The sequence below is a fragment of the Triticum dicoccoides genome, chromosome 3A, assembly GCF_002162155.2.
Source record: "Triticum dicoccoides isolate Atlit2015 ecotype Zavitan chromosome 3A, WEW_v2.0, whole genome shotgun sequence".
Taxonomy (NCBI): Eukaryota; Viridiplantae; Streptophyta; class Magnoliopsida; order Poales; family Poaceae; genus Triticum; species Triticum dicoccoides.
Window position 1 is genome coordinate 616,846,013 of NC_041384.1, and position 6,717 is coordinate 616,852,729.

The following is a 6,717-nucleotide window of genomic DNA, read 5'->3' on the forward strand; positions in this document are numbered from 1 at the left end:
CGGTAACCCCCCGGTACTCCGGTAAAATCCCGATTTCACCCGGAACGATTCCGATATCCAAATATAGGCTTCCAATATATCGATCTTTATGTCTCGACCATTTCGAGACTCCTCGTCATGTCCATGATCACATCCGGGACTCCAAACAACCTTCGGTACATCAAAATACATAAACTCATAATGAAACTGTCATCATAACATTAAGCGTGCGGACCCTACGGTTCGAGAACAATGTAGACATGACCGAGACACGTCTCCGGTCAATAACCAATAGCGGAACCTGGATGCTCATATTGGTTCCTACACATTCTACGAAGATCTTTATCGGTCAGACCGCATAACAACATACGTTGTTCCCTTTGTCATCGGTATGTTACTTGCCCGAGATTCGATCGTCGGTATCTCAATACCTAGTTCAATATCGTTACCGACAAGTCTCTTTAATCGTTCCGTAATACATCATCTCACAACTAACTCATTAGTTGCAATGCTTGCAAGGCTTATGTGATGTGCATTACCGAGAGGGCCCAGAGATACCTCTCCGACAATCGGAGTGACAAATCCTAATCTCGAAATACGCCAACCCAACATGTACCTTTGGAGACACCTGTAGAGCACCTTTATAATCACCCAGTTATGTTGTGACGTTTGGTAGCACACAAAGTGTTCCTCCGACAAACGGGAGTTGCATAATCTCATAGTCATAGGAACATGTATAAGTCATGAAGAAAGCAATAGCAACATACTAAACGATCGGGTGCTAAGCTAATGGAATGGGTCATGTCAATCAGATCATTCACCTAATGATGTGATCCCGTTAATCAAATAACAACTCTTTGTCCATGGTTAGGAAACATAACCATCTTTGATTAACGAGCTAGTCAAGTAGAGGCATACTAGTGACACTCTGTTTGTCTATGTATTCACACATGTATTATGTTTCTGGTTAATACAATTCTAGCATGAATAATAAACATTTATCATGATATAAGGAAATAAATAATAACTTTATTATTGCCTCTAGGGCATATTTCCTTCATATTTATGTTTCAATTCTTATCTTTTATGTGAGCATCATTGAAATCATCATGCCTAGCTAGGGGCGTTAAATGATAGTGTTTGTTGGGAGGCAACCCAATTTTTATTTTTTGTTCCTTGCTTTTAGTTCCTGTTTAGTAATAAATAATTCATCTAGCTCTGTTTAGATGTGGTTTTATGTTTTAATTCGTGATTGTGCCAAGTAGAACCTTTGGGAAGACTTGGGGAAAGTCTTTGCGATCTTGCTGTAAAAAACAGAAACTTTAGCGCTCACGAGATTTGCTGCTATGTTTATTGGAGAGTGCTACTTAGTTGATTATTTTTGAAGATGATTAATAGATAAATTCCACACATCCAGAAATTTATTTTAGAATTTTTGGGTTTCATAAGTATACGTTTGATACAGATTACTACAGACTGTTCTGTTTTTGACAGATTCTGTTTTCTATGTGTTGTTTGCAATTTTGATGAATCTATGAGTAGTATCGGAGGGTATGAACCATAGAGAAGTTGTAATATAGTAGATATTACACCAATATGAATTTAGAATGAGTACACAACAGTACCTAAGTGGTGATTTATTTTCTTATACTAATGGAGCTTACGAGTTTTCTGTTAAATTTTGTGTTGTGAAGTTTCCAAGTTTTGGGTAAAGATTCGATGGTATGGAATAAGGAGTGGCAAGAGCCTAAGATTGGGGATGATCAAGGAACCCCAAAGTAATATTAAAGGACAACCAAGAGACTAAGCTTGGGGATGCCCCGGATGGCATCCCCCTTTCGTTTTCGTTCATCGGTAACTTTACTTGGAGCTATATTTTTATTCACCACATGATATGTGTTTTTCTTGGAGCGTCATTTTTTTTGCTTGCTATTTGAATAATATACCAAGATCTGAAATTCTTAAATGTTAGAGAGTCTTCACATAGTTGCATAATTATTCAACTACTCATTGATCTTCATTTATATCTTTCGGAGTAGTTCGTCACTTGCTATAGTGCTTCACTTATATATTTTTAGAGCACAGGGGTGGTTTTTTTTTGAAGATAGATGAACTCTCATGCTTCACTTATATTATTTTGAGAGTCTTAAACAGCCTGGTAATTTCCTTTGGTTATGAATTTAGTCCTAATATGATGGGCATTCAAGATGGGTATAATAAAAACTTTCATATAAAGTGCATTGAATACTATGTGAAGATTGATTCCTTATGATTGTTTTGAGATATAAAGATGGTGATATTAGAGTCATACTAGTTGAGTAGTTGTGAATTTGAGAGATACTTGTGTTAAATTTGTGATTCACGTGGCATGCACGTATGGTGAACCGTTATGTGATGAAGTCGGAGCATGATTTATTTATTGATTGTCTTCCTTATGAGTGGCGGTCGGGGACGAGCGATGGTCTTTTCCTACCAATCTATCCCCCTAGGAGCATGCACGTAGTACTTTGTTTCGATAACTAATAGATTTTTTCAACAAGTATGTGAGTTCTTTATGACTAATGTTGAGTCCATGGATTATACGCACTCTCACCCTTCCACCATTGCTAGCCTCTCTAGCACCGCGCAACTTTTGCCGGTACCATAAACCCACCATATACTTTCCTCAAAACAGCCACTATACCTACCTATTATGGCATTTCCATAGCCATTCCGAGATATATTGCCATGCAACTTTCCACCGTTCCGTTTATTATGACGCGCTCCATCATTGTCATATTTCTTTGCATGATCATGTAGTTGACATCGTATTTGTGGCAAAGCCACCGTTCATAATTCTTCCATACATGTCACTCATGAGTCATTGCACATCCCGGTACACCGTCGGAGGCATTCACATAGAGTCATATTTTGTTCTAAGTATCGAGTTGTAATTCTTGAGTTGTAAGTAAATAAAAGTGTGATGGTCATCATTATTAGAGCATTGTCCCATGTGAGGAAAGGATGATGGAGACTATGATTCCCCCACAAGTCGGGATGAGACTCCGGATGAAAAAAAGAGAAAAAAGAGGCCATAAAAAAGAGAAGGCCCAAAAAACAAAAAGAGAGAGAGAAAAAGAGAGAAGGTGCAATGCTACTATCCTTTTACCACACTTGTGCTTCAAAGTAGCACCATGATCTTCATGATAAAGAGTCTACTATGTTGTCACTTTCATATACTAGTGGGAATTTTTACATCATAGAACTTGGCTTGTATATTCCAATGATGGACTTCCTCAAAATGCCCTAGGTCTTCGTGAGAAAGCGAGTTGGATGAACACCCACTTAGTTTGTTTTGTTGAGCTTTCATACACTTATAGCTCTAGTGCATCCGTTGCATGGCAATCCCTACTCACTCACATTGATATCTATTGATGGGCATCTCCATAGCCCGTTGATACGCCTAGTTGATGTGAGACTATCTTCTCCTTTTTGTCTTCTCCACAACCACCATTCTATTCCACCTATAGTGCTATGTACATGGCTCATGCTCATGTATTGCGTGAAGATTCAAAAAGTTTGAGAACATCAAAAGTATGCAACAATTGCTTGGATTGTCACCGGGGTTGTGCATGATTTAAATATTTTGTGTGATGAAGATAGAGCATAGCCAGAATATATGATTTTGTAGGGATAGCTTTCTTTAGCCATGTTATTTTGAGAAGACATGATTACTTTGTTAGTATGCTTGAAGTATTATTATTTTTATGTCAATATTAAACTTTTTTCTTGAATCTTTCGGATCTGAATATTCTTGCCACAATAAAGAGAATTACATGGATAAATATGTTAGGTAGCATTCCACATCAAAAATTCTGTTTTTGTCATTTACCTACTCAAGGACGAGCATGAATTAAGCTTGGGGATGCTTGATACGTCTCCAACATATCTATAATTTTTTATTGTTCCATGCTATTATATTATCAACCTTGGATGTTTTATATGCATTTATATGCTATTTTATATGATTTTTGGGACTAACCTATTAACCTAGAGCCTAGTGCCAGTTTTTGTTTTTCCTTGTTTTTGAGTTTTCTAGAAAAGGAATACCAAACGGAGTCCAATTGTCGTGCCAATTTTGACGATTTTTGATGGACCAAAAGAAGACCCCGGAGTAAAAGAGTTGGGCCAGAAGAGTCTTGGGCCGTGCACGAGGGTGGGGGGCACGCCCCCCCGGCGCGTGGGCCTGCCTTGTGGATGACTCGTGCACCTTCTTGACGTGAGACCGGCGCCAAAAATTCCTATAAATACAAAACCCCCAGAAAATAACCTAGATCGGGAGTTCTGCCGCCAGAAGCCTCCGTAGCCACTGAAAACCAATCTAGACTAGTTTCGGCACCCTCCCCAAGGGGGGAATCCCTCTCCGGTGGCCATCTTCATCATCCCGGCGCTCTCCATGATGAGGAGGGAGTAGTTCACCCTCGGGGTTGAGGGTATGTACCAGTAGCTATGAGTTTGATCTCTCTCTCTCTCTCCCTCTCTCATGTTCTTGATTCGAAACGGTCTTGATGTATCGCGAGCTTTGCTGTTATAGTTGGATCTTATGATGTTTCTCCCCCTCTACTCTCTTGTGATGAATTGAGTTTACCATTTGAACTTATCTTATTGGATTGAGTCTTTAAGGATTTGAGAACACTTGATGTATGTCTTTCATGTGCTTATCTGTGGTGACAATGGGATATCACGTGATCCACTTGATGTATGTTTTGGTGATCAACTTGCGAGTTTCGTGACCTCGTGAACTTATGCATAGGGGTTGGCACATGTTTTCGTCTTGACTCTCTGGTAGAAACTTTGGGGCACTCTTTTAAGTTCTTTGTGTTGGTTAAATAGATGAATCTGAGATTGTGTGATGCATATCGTATAATCATACCCACAGATACTTGAGGTGACATTGGAGTATCTATGTGACATTAGGGTTTTGGTTGATTTGTGTCTTAAGGTGTTATTCTAGTACGAACTCTTGAATAGATCGATCAGAAAGAATAACTTTGAGGTGGTTTCGTTCCCTACAATAATCTCTTCGTTTGTTCTCCGCTATTAGTGACTTTGGAGTGACTCTTTTGTGACGCCCCCGATTCAATCATACACTAATCATACACGCAAACGTGTACGATCAAGATCAGGGACTCACGGGAAGATATCACAACACAACTCTACAAATAAAATAAGTCATACAAGCATCATATTACAAGCCAGGGGCCTTGAGGGCTCGAATACAAGAGGTCGATCATAGATGAGTCAGCGGAAGCAACAATATTTGAGTACAGACATAAGTTAAACAAGTTTGCCTTAAGAAGGCTAGCACAAACTAGGATACAGATCGAGAGAGGCGCAGGCCTCCTGCCTGGGATCCTCCTAAACTACTCCTGGTCGTCGTCAGCGGCCTGCACGTAGTAGTAGGCACCTCCAGTGTAGTAGGAGTCGTCGTCGAGAGGGTGGCGTCTGGCTCCTGGGCTCCATCGTCCGGTTGCAACAAGCGGGTATAGAAAGGAGGAAAAGGGTAACAAAGCAACCGTGAGTACTCATCCAAAGTACTCGCAAGCAAGGAGCTACACTACATATGCATTGGTATCAATGAATGGGGGTAGTATATGTGGACTGAACTGCAGAATGCCAGAATAAGAGGGGGATAGCTAGTCCTGTCGAAGACTACGCTTCTGGCCGCCTCCATCTTGCAGCATGCAGAAGAGAGTAGATGGTAAGTTTACCAAGTGACATCGCATAGCATAACCCTACCCGGTGATCCTCCCCTCGTCGCCCTGTGAGAGAGCGATCACCGGTTGTGTCTGGCACTTGGAAGGGTGTGTTTTATTAAGTATCCGGTTCTAGTTGTCATAAGGTCAAGGTACAACTCTGGGTCGTCCTTTTACCGAGGGACACGGCTATTCGAATAGATCAACTTCCCTATAGGGGTGCACCATATTTCCCAACACGCTCGATCCCCTTTGTCCGGTCACACTTTTCTGGGTCATGCCCGGCCTCGGAAGATCAACACGTCGCAGCCCTACCTAGGCACAATAGAGAGGTCAGCACGCCGGTCTAAATCCTATGGCGCGGGGGTTTGGGCCCATCGCCCATTGCACACCTGCATGTTGCGTACGCGGCCGGTGAGCAGACCTAGCAACCTTCATTACAAAGGAAGTTGCATTACGCGGTCCAACCCGGCGTACGCTGCTCAGTCGCTGATGTCACGAAGGCTTCGGCTGATACCACGACGTCGAGTGCCCATAACTGTTCCCGCGTAGTTGGTTAGTGCGTATAGGCCAGTGGCCAGACTCAGATCAAATACCAAGATCTCGTTAAGCGTGTTATCTTGAAGTAACCGCGAACGCCGACCAGGGCCAGGGCCATCGGGAAAGTATGTCCTTTCAGCCCCCAATTCATGAATCAACCGCGGGTACTCAACGAGCCGACCTGACTTTAGTCACAACATGTATCACGTGTAATATGTATAGTATATACCCGTGATCAATACCCGACATGATCACGACCCGATAGTATAGCATGGCAGACTGACAAGAATGTAGGGCCACTGATGATAAACTAGCATCCTATACTAAGCATTTATGATTGCAGGTAAGGTATCAACAGCTATAGTAACAATGACAGGCTATGCATCAGAATAGGATTAACGGAAAGCGGTAACATGCTACACTACTCTAATGCAAGCAGTAGAGAGAGGAATAGGCGATATCT